The following is an 11,845-nucleotide window of genomic DNA, read 5'->3' as shown; positions in this document are numbered from 1 at the left end:
TGCTCCTCATCTTCCTCCTCCTCCTCCTCCTTTTTTTCTGTTTTCTCCCTCTCTCTTTCATCTGCTCCTCTTCCTAATCCTCCCCCCTACTCCTCCTGCTCCTCCCTCTCCTGTTTCTCAACCTCTTCCTCCTCCCCCTCTTCCTGCTCCTCTTCCTCCTTCAACCTATCATCATCATCATCATCATCATCATCATCATCATCATCATCATCATCATCATCATCATCATCATCATCATCATCATCATCATCATCATCATCATCATCATCATCATCATCATCATCATCATCATCATCATCACCATCACCATCACCATCACCATCACCATCGTCACTGTCACTGTCACTGTCACTGTCACTGTCACTGTCACTGTCACCGTCACCGTCACCGTCACCGTCACCGTCACCGTCATCGTCATCATCATCATCATCATCATCATCATCATCATCATCATCATCATCATCATCACCATCACCATCACCATCACCATCACCATCACCATCACCATCACCACCATCACCATAACCATCACCATCACCATCAATATCACCATCACTATCACCACCATCACCATCACCACCATCACCATCACTATCACTATAATCACCATCATCACCATCACCATCATCATTATCATCACCACCATCACCATCAATTTTGTTCTTTTCATCCTATTCCTCTCCTTCCTCCTCCTCCCATTCCCTTTCCATTTCTTCTATAAAAATCACCTACAGCCTCCTCTTCACCCTCCCTACCCCTCCACTCCGTTCGACTCGCAATTAAATCGCTCTCTCCTCTCCGTGTCGGCGAGCGGTCGGTCTGTGTATATTTCTACAACTTGTCTGTCATAAATGGGTACGCTTCTCTCGACCTCTTCAGTTGCCCGCTGGAAGTGCGAGGGGAAGGTTGTGTCGCTCCAGTTGCGCGCGCGCCAACACGTGTGCCTCGCCAGTTCCCCTCGCTTGACCGTGCGACTACAACCTGAAATATCTCAAACTCTTTCGTGTGTTTTTTTTTCTGTTGATGATTGAGAGGTTTTATGATCTAGGTCGGAAATGATTTGTGACAAGTGAAGAGATGATTTGTATTCTTTTCGTGGAAACTGGAATGCAACTGATCGGTGGTGTATGTGTTCGGTGGTGATGGGAATTTGGATATTCGAGTGGTTAGCGAGTTTGTTTGTGTCAATATAAACTACTACTACGCTTTGTAAATCACCAGAACATCGGACAAAGCTGATAAAACGTAAGTTGATGTTTTTTATAGTTTTAGGTGACTTTGTTTTATTTCTCTGTGGATCTTGGTGTTTGGTGTTCTCTCGTTTGAATTCTGTTACGTCGTCATATAAATATATTTTCTGTTTCGACTGTACTGTAGCCATATGTTTTATCTGTGCTTCGTTGTGACGTCATGTCGTTTTGTTTCAATTGTGATGTGACGTCATGTCGCTTCATTGGTGCCCCTGTGACGTCACATAATTTTATTGACGTGACCTAAAATGTGTGTTTTTTTTAACATAACGTAAAATTTATCTGTTTTTAAGTATTGTCATTATACATTGTGTTGTCAGGCCAAGTTAGCCATTTATATTCTCGTGTATTTTTCGATATGCATTGTCTAAAGCTTAATTCTTGTTCTTTTTTCTTCACTTTTTTCGATGTTGTATAAGCTTGTACGCTTGTTTGTGTCAATTTCCTGACACGATGTTCATTAAAGTGGTTGTTTATATTTTATTATGGTTATTATTATTATTGTTATTATCTTTATTTTTCATGGTGATGATGATGACGATGACGATGATGATGATGATGATGATGATGATGATGATGATGATGATGATGATGATGATGATGATGGTGGTGGTGATCTTTATGATAACAGCGCTGATAATGATGACGATGATGATGATATTGATAATGATGATTATAATAATGATAATAAAGATGATTAATAATAATCATTATAAAAAAGATAATAATGATTATAATAATAATGATAACGATAATAACAACAAAAATTGTAAAGAATATATAATAGAACAACTTTAGAAATAACACAAACAACAACTACTTTGGCACAACTGTCTGGTTCTTTTAGATTAATGTAGAATTTATATCTAATCTCTTTTACGTCCAATATATCCACAACTAAATTATGATTTTTTTTTTTTTTTGTAAACCCGCTTGATGTATTTTCGTACTTCAGAAATTGTATTCAATCCAAGTATGTTTCGTTCAGATAGATGTGGAAACTAACCACTTCACGAATTTCATTCTGGTAGAAACGTTCTTTTATGGGAAAAGTCATAGACTGAGTGAAAATATACGAATATTGTCATATCAACCGTTGTAGTATTTACGTGAGATTTCCACTATTACTCAAAATAAATAAATTAATTATTCTCTTGATGATAGTAGTCAAGTATTAACGCCCATTTTACCAGAAAGCTACGTGATGAATTGATGAATCATTTTACTGTGACGTCATTTTCATATGACGTCATGGTCTTGTGACGTCACGTGTACGTTATACATCAGTTACAATAACTGAATAAATGACTAAAAAAATAGCGACATTTATTTATACGTTATGAATGTAATTTTATTTTTTGACGTCCAGATTGTGACGTCATGATATTTGGTTTTTCATCATTGACATCAATGGATACAAATATTTATCTTGACATATATATATATATATATATATATATATATATATATATATATATATATATATATATATATATATAAGTTCGTACTTCTTAGGATTCCTTGTATTGTGTCACTTGACTAATTCATTATCTCAAATCATTACAATCACCAACATGACGTCATGGACTGTGACGTCATCAGTAGATGTTCACCATCATTTATTTACGTCACTAGTGCACCGTCTTGCACAGGGGAGATAATGAACACTATAACTGACGTCATGAACATCCGTGCATTCTCACAATCTTTCACTAACATTCTTGTCATACACTAACATCAAACTTTCAAATAGTATGACCCCATTTACATGCTTTGTTCAGGCCTGCCGGCTAGTGATTTTATTAAAATGAGGGGACGCCTAGATTGTAGGGTTAATTAGTCATGCATTTACAGTTTATGCGTGATCGTCATGATGGATTTACACAGTCAGCATCATCGTCCAACAGAAACTTGAAACTAGGAATAGGATGATATTGTTCTAGGTATGAATAGACCTATTTCAGTCAGCCGGTTGGACAATGATCTGAAAGTATCTAAAACGATCGAGACTCTACCCAGGTCTAACGGCGATATTCCTAGAAAAAATCCTTATATAAATCTTATATAAATCCGTAGAAAGGAAAGATTTATATAAGGAATTTTTTTCTAAGGATACCATCATAAGAATCTTACGGTGGTATTCTTAAAAAAAATCTTTCCTTACATAAATCTTTCCTTTCCAAGGATTTATATAAGATTTATATAAGGAATTTTTTTTTTAAGAACTGAATGAAATTGTCTGTTTTTAGCAAAAAAACAAAAAAAACAAAGCTTATCAATCGGATCACTGTATGGAAGGTGCAGAGTTGAAGCGTTTTCTACACTGTCGTGTAGAATGGGAGAGTGTTGCCATACCGGGGCATACAATTTCCTCGGGCGTGTGCCGATTTTCATGGCAAGATATACTTGTCAAACTTTGACAAAATACTGGTTCTAGTTCTTTTTATATATCCTTGAATGTATATATAGCCCTCATGCCCTAACATATTCAGTAAAATATATATATATATTTTTTTATTATTATCGCACAAAGAAAGCTGAAACTTTAGCGTAGAATTTTTTCTACACTGTAAAAACGTATCTTTTTGGGGTACAGTATTTTATAAGTAACATAATTACCAGTAAAAGTCACATATTTTGATGTACCATTTATCATTTGATAATTAGTTATAAGATTTTTAAACAGTTAGAGTTTTTAAATGTTCTGAACAGCCCGTTGATATGTAGAAAAAAATTCCTCGCGCAGTTGCCACATGCCGCTATTTTTCTACGTTTTGGTACAAAATTCTACAAAACGGCAGCCCTGGGATGGTGTTGAAGTTTTAACGCAACCAAATGGAGTAAAATGTGTAATCAACTTCTTTGTATTTGAATGCGAGATCGCTTAGTTGCAAGCAGAGGAAAGAATTTGGGTGTTGGACAAAAGTTCCCGGGTTCGAGTCTGGTTCCCGGACATGCACAAATGTATCTGATCATGCATGTAGCCGTATGTAAAAAGAAAAAAAAAAAAAAAAAGAGGGGGGGGGGGTACGAGGGCATCCAGAGTGGGTATGTACAACGCTAACATCTGATATGCCCCTTTACATTCCTCGGGAAAATCCTCTTATGGACAAAATCGCGCAGCGTTAATCAAATCAAAATACATAAAGTGAATAGTCTATTCGAAATAATACATCCAGATGAACTGCATTCCTTCCTCTCACATCTCACCTGAGTAGAAATGTTTTAAGACTTAAAATAATAAGTTTGGCATCTCATGACCTCATCTTTCAGTCTCTGATCACAGCGGCGTATTAGACGCAGAGTAGTTATCTCATACATTGCAAGGTAGAAATCTCACATTCTATCGTCTTATACGCCGGTAATTACATTTGACTAAAGAAGCAAAGACTCTGATCACAGCGGCGTATTAGACGCAGAGTAATTATCTCATACATTGCAAGGTAGAAATCTCCTCACATTCTATCGTCTTATACGCCGGTAATTACATTTGCCTAAAGAAGCAAAGACTCTGATCACAGCGGCGTATTAGACGCAGAGTAATTATCTCATACATTGCAAGGTAGAAATCTCCTCATATTCTATCGTCTTATATGCCGGTAATTACATTTGACTAAAGAAGCAAAGGGGCTTCGGATCAGCACATGTAGTAAACCTGAATGAGGAGTGGCTGAGCGTTGCAATCGTGTTTTGCAATGATGCAGTCTGTGTGTGTGTGCTATTTTTTTTCTTGCAATGAAGAGAATGAAATAATTAATTTCTCGTAAGAATTCAATATACAAAGGTCGCCTTTCGGATTAAAGAGGTTAATAGATTTGCTTACCAATGGTCATGAGGTCTTTATGTTTATCATTTCAGACACTGATGGTTGTCAAAATTCTTAATCTCAAAATTTCAAAATCCTCTGATATTTGAAACTATAATTCTGTCTCTGAAAAATTGTCAAAGTTTTTCCTAATTTCCAAAATTATGATGATGACGATGATGATGATGATGATGATGATGATGATGATGATGATGATGATGATAAAAAGTGGAACCTTGTTTCAGATGTCAATTTTCGATTATTATAATTTCCAATTAGATATATTTAGAAACACATGTTACATCAGGTAATGTAGAGGTTGTGTAGAGGCTCCTTTATATTGATGGGCATCTTAATATAACTTCTAATGATAACCAACGACACACGAGTCTGTATTCAGTGCGGGGAACTTGCAGCGGGTGACGGGAATCGAACTCACGACCCCCCGCTCATGAGTTCGACACGGTATCCAAACAGTACACAAACCTAATACATCGTTCTTGTACACATACACTAGCGAACTTCGGTGCATGGCAGAACCCAAAGAGCTTATGATCTTACCTTTTGCATGAGCACCAAAGGGCGCTAATGCATTGCCCTTACCGAGGTCTGCCGTTTCGTGCAGACGTGCATGTGGGATTCCGACTCAGTGCCGCGGCCCGCGCGGCGCCTCGGTGGCAGCGCTGGTGGAAAGAACGTAAACCTCCATTTTCAGCATTTCTTATTATCCATAAGAGAAATATCTAACAGATGTAGCGCGCACGCACGCACTTGCTCACAAGCCTGCTCTCGGTCCCAAATATATTCAGTATTGGGGGAAATTTGTTCGTTTGTGTATTCTTAAATAAGTGTTGCGTGTTCAGATACCGAAATATGAAAATCCGTACATGCGCACTCAGTTATATATATATGTATATTAGTATATATATATATATATATATATATATATATATATATATATATATATATATATATATATATATATATATATAATATATATATATATATAATATATATATATATATATATAATATATATAATATATATATGTATATATATATATGTATATATGTAATATATATACACATATATATATATATATATATATATATATATATATATATATATATCAGAGAGGAGTAATTTAGCACATTGGTAAAATAAGACTTGTCTCCCAGTATCGGAAAATAAAATTAGAAATAAATATTTTCTGTGATCCTCTTCAGTAGATGAAGAGGACCACAAACAGTGGTCGAGATATGCAGATATATTTATTTCTAATCTTATTTTTCGATAATGGGAGAGAAGTCTTATATACATACATGTATGTATGTATGTATGTATGTATGTATGTATGTATGTATGTATGTATGTATACTAACTCCCACCATTCAACACTCCTCTCGTAGAGACGTTTAAAAAAATCCCTTACAGCAAACTCCATCACTCTTTCTGTTAATCTAATTCCCAAGGATCTTCTCACATTTGTTTACCACTATCCCAAGACAGTGAATAAGCAAATTGTAAACATTCACCAAAAGGATTAGAAGGGGCTGATTCTTCTGGAGTATATACAATAACTTACCCCTCCGAGACTGATCTGGTGTACTTGGAACACACTGCTAGGAAATTGAACACTAGATTGGCCGAATACAAGAAATCCAGCTAATATGTCCAAGAAGGTTCCCGCTGTATTAAACCACGTGAGTCATCAAAACCACTTGATAAAGCCAAAATAATGTCAAGTTGTGGTTTCAGGATGAAAATAGTCGAGTCCGCCTTAATTGAAGAATGTCCCAATTTTAACATCTTCATTGAACAATGGTCTTCGGACATTATCTCACGGTTAGCGGTGAGTCGCTTGTCCAGTAATTGTCTCCCTCCTCACTCCCAGTCCAACCTCACAATCGAACCCGCAAATTTTCATTGAGTGAGGTTATCTGGCCCGTCCACGTTCCTGTTACATTCCCCTCCTTATGTTTAAGGGGTATATATGTCTTACCATCTCGACAATCTTGTACTTCCCTGAAGAGGGTTGCAGCCGGTAGCCGAAATAAAGGCGTCAAACGTTCTCTCCCTTTTTTTTTATTTCTTTTTATGCCGACTGTAGATTTGCCGTGAGATTTACAAATGTGTTACTATGTTTTGCTCTAGTCATATATGTATATATATATATATATATATATATATATATATGTATATATATATATATATATATATATATATATATATATGTGTGTGTGTGTGTGTATGTGCGTGTGTATATGTGCGTGTATAGTACATGCGTACATATATATAAATGTGCGTCTTACTACACGAATGCTGTACACACTTATGAATGCGCGTACGCATGCGCACACACACAGCCCTTTGTGTTCTCAAGTGAATACGTGCGTATATTCTCCCCCCCTTACGCACGGACATAATTACGCACGCATATTCATTCACGTACAATTGAGTGTGTACGCACGCGTACTCACATTTACACACATTGTCTTTCTTCACTTGATTCGAGTGCACCCAAACGCACACACACACATGCACACATACGCACACACGCGCGCGCACTCACACACGCAAACACGTATGCGCACGCAAACACACACACACACACGCAAACGCTCAAGCACATTCACACAAACGCTTGTCCTCGCGCGTGCGTACACAAACACACACACACACACACACACACACACACACACACACACACACACACACACACACACACACACACACACACACACACACACACACACAAACAAACACCCACATTCGAACACGCGCGCACACATACACACACACACGCGCGCGCGCGCACACACACACTGATAGAATTCCCTAACTTTGGTGACAGTAAAAGAACATAAAAACAAACAAATAATTTTTTTTTTTTGTATATAATACTTTGTTATTGAATAATTTGAAAAGTCACTAAATGTCTTTTGTGACGAAAACTCCGCTATTTTCAACATAAAGACAAAGAGGGGAATCATAATTGTTTACTTCGGTAATTGTTTCAGCGACGGCATTTCCTTTCAAATCCTCCCTTTGACATTTTTTTTTTTTTTTTTTTTTTTTACAAATAAATGTGTAAACAGTTCTGCACGGGAAGTTTACTCACATAGAGGTCAGGGAGAACGAGTATAATGTTGCTTTTACGGTAGAAAAACATTTTCTTTAATGCGATGAGTTTGCCACATTTGTTTTTTTTTCCCTTTGGTTTTCATAATCATCAGGTTTCAGTAACAGCTACACCACTTGAAAGGTATTTGATGGAGTGAAATGTGTATAAAGTTTTGATCTTATAGTTGATGAAATAAAAAGAAATCTTGCTTCGCCTCATACCGAGGGAACATTTCTTTGGGAATATTTTGTTTATTTTGTTCTGTTTCTAGTGTCGTTGTTATACTAACGAAAAGAATTGAGTATATTCAAGTACTATTTTTATCCTTTATGTATGACCATTGCCGTTGATGATCTGGTATTATGATTTAATGATACCTCGGTAGAGCTTCAACAACGACATAACAACATAGCAACAGCATAACATAACAACAACATAGCAACAACATAGCAACAACATAGCAACAACATAGCAACAGCACAACAACATAACAACATAGCAACAACATAGCAACAACAACATAACAACATAGCAACAAAATAACAGCGTAACAATAACATAAACATATCAACAACAACAACAGCAGCAGCAACAACAGGAATAACAACAAACATAACAATAGCAACAATAGCAAACTCATAACAGCAGCAATAAACACAACAGCAACAAACACAACAGCAACAAACACAACAACAAACTCAGCAACAACAGAAACAAAAACAACAGCAGGAACAACAACAAACAAAAACAACAGCAACAAACACAATTGCAACAACAAACGCAACAGCACCAAACACATCAGTAACAATAACAACAAAAGCGACAGCAACAAATACAATATGAGCAACAATTAACAAGAACAGCAATAAAAACAGCAACAAAACAACGGAAACATAACAACAACCAACACAACAACAACAGTAATAAAGAAAACAACAACAGCAATGAAGAACAACGACAGTAATGTATACAACAACATCAGCATCAACAACAGCAAAAACAACTATAGCTACTATTACTACTACTACTACTACTACTACTACTACTACTACTACTACTACTACTACTACTACTACCACTACCACTACCACTACCACTACCACTACTACTACTACTACTACTACTACTACTACTACTACTACCACTACCACTACCACTACCACTACCACTACTACTACTACTACTACTACTACTACTACTACTACTACCACTACCACTACCACTACCACTACTACTACTAGTAGTAGTAGTAATGAAGTCCTCCGCCCCATTTCTGTTGTGGTTTTGTATGTGTACTGCCAGAGTTGAAGATTTTGTGTGTATATATATATAAATATTATATATACAGTATGTACACTCTCGTTGAAAAGTTAGAATGAATAACAAATTCCCTGATATACTGGAGAATGTTGACGTCATAATTTTATGGCAAATTTATTTTATTTGCTTGATAAAAAAACACAATAAAATACTTTAGACTCACCAGAATTAAAACTTATCACGTTCATAACGTTATAGTCCTGTATATCTCTGTTGACTATGACTCTATAACAAGGTAATTTTTCTTTGTCGAAAAAAAGTATTATTGAATAGAAAAAATCACCCGTTTCAGTGATACGGTTACGCAGATAATTTCTACGAAATTTTCTTGAGTTTGGTGTTCGCACATTGTAATAGAAATATATCATCATAAAATGTACCTCATGTCGAAGAAAGGAATCGGTACCATTATCATATATTGTTCTTAAAGAGGTTCACTGAAGAATATTAACAATTGTTGAGACATTCTGACAAGTTGAAGTGAGTAGGAAGAGGAAATACAGAAGTCTTAACCCGAGTTCTATTCTTGACTAGTTTCGCTAGAAGATGTTTCAAAAGCTTATAGAGAAACTATTCAAGATTAAAACTCGGATTAAGAGACTTCAGTCTTTCCTCTTTTTACCTACTTCAGTAATAACAATATAGAGCAACATGATAATAATAATAATTATAATGATAATCATAATAATTATAATTGCTATAATTATAATTATAATTGTAATTATAATTATTATAATGATAATGATAAGACCACAACAATAGTGAAAAAATATATAGCGTCAATGAAATTGTTTTTCAACTGTGATACATGGGATGTATCTTTCCACCGTGGATAGCCAGGTGGTTCTGCATTGGTCCTTGAAGGCCTTACAGTCTTAATTTCATACAGTACATCCACCACAGGGAGATGACTGGAATAATGCGGTTGTTTTTAATAAAATGTTATACAAAAAGGTTGAGAAAAACAATTGAAGCTGCATATAAAAATATCAATGAAAACATAAATAATAGAGAAGGTTTCGTAAGTCTAGCAAAACCTACTAGTCATATAATAATTTTAGAAAATAATAAAACTTGTGCATTAAGGTCTCCCAGGTGGCCCGAGAGATGAAGGTAGTGGGGGTATATTTTGTCCGATTGTGATCAAATGTTGTTAGCTTTGATAAAGACACTGTGAGGTCGAAACGTCAGCGTTAAATTCTCCTACTATTTTCTCATTTCTTTCTCCACCATCGTTCAAAATCTGTCAATATTTTATTCAACATATATATATATATATATATATATATATATATATATATATATATATATATATATATATATATATGTATGTATATAAATGTGTGTGTGTGTGTGTGTGTGTGTGTGTGTGTGTGTGTGTGTGTGTGTGTGTGTGTGTGTGTGTGTGTGTGTGTGTGTGTGTCTGCTTGTGTGTGTATTCCGAAAAATGCAATATATATGGTAGAAAGACAATAGAAAAAGAACAGAAAGGGAATATGTAATACATACGCAGAGTATGTGTGGGACATTAACAAACCTCTCTTATGAGATTGTAACTGCACGTGAAGAGAATGTTGGGAAAATGCCTTTATATCTAAAGCGGAAATGAAAGAGATGGATAGAGAGGAAAAAAGAGTAAGAGGATTGAATAAGAGGTTATTTCATGTGGTCAATGTAGGCGAAGTGGAGGCGGGGATGTTACTAAAGCGTATAAAGTTATAAAGTGTATAGGGATGAAATGGAAAATAGTTTATAGATACAGGAACATAAGAACGGAGTGGTAAGTCCATCATATGATTAGAGTAAAAAACATAACGGGGAAAAGAGAGAGCTAGAAAAGAGAGAGAGAAAAATAAAGAGATGGACGGAAGTAATTTGCGATTCTTTGCATAATGCTAGTTGTTAATGGAAGAATGTTTGCTTCACAAAATTCTTAGTTTCCTTTAAAGGGTGAGGAAAAGAGCCCTCTCCTTATTACGAATTTTAGAGCCTTAAGGACCCTAAGGATAAACCCCAAAGGAGTATAATACATATATATATATATATACAGTATATATATATATATATATATATATATATATATATATATATATATATATACACACATATACACACATATATATACATATGTTCACGGAAACATTCAGTTGTCTATATAGCCCACGACCGCCTACATACACATATATTTGTATCCTCAAAAAAAAAATAATAAAAATAAAAGCAACAACAACATTTTGCACTGATTACACGTAACAGTCGAACGACATATCCGATATATAACGTGGCAGCTGTGCGGGATGTCGGCCGTGTTTACACTGTGTCAGTGATTAGATTTAAGCCTTGCCG

General features: G+C 35.5%; 1 protein-coding gene across 2 annotated transcripts in view; it reads left to right on the top strand.

Moving 5' to 3' along the window:
- The first annotated feature begins 891 nt into the window (after positions 1-891).
- The window catches only part of LOC143021013 (cell adhesion molecule Dscam1-like), a 985,717-nt gene continuing 974,763 nt past the window's right edge, over positions 892-11,845 (top strand). For both annotated transcript variants that reach the window (XM_076178138.1, XM_076178149.1), the window contains exon 1: positions 892-1,245. The gene's annotated coding sequence lies outside the window, so the exon portion shown is untranslated. The remainder of the gene's footprint in view (positions 1,246-11,845) is intronic.

The sequence above is a fragment of the Oratosquilla oratoria genome, chromosome 3 (assembly GCF_046742065.1).
Source record: "Oratosquilla oratoria isolate Oo_2021 chromosome 3, ASM4674206v1, whole genome shotgun sequence".
NCBI lineage: Eukaryota > Metazoa > Arthropoda > Malacostraca > Stomatopoda > Squillidae > Oratosquilla > Oratosquilla oratoria.
The sequence above is the reverse complement of the archived record's forward strand: the minus strand, read 5'-3'. Positions and strand labels throughout refer to the sequence as shown.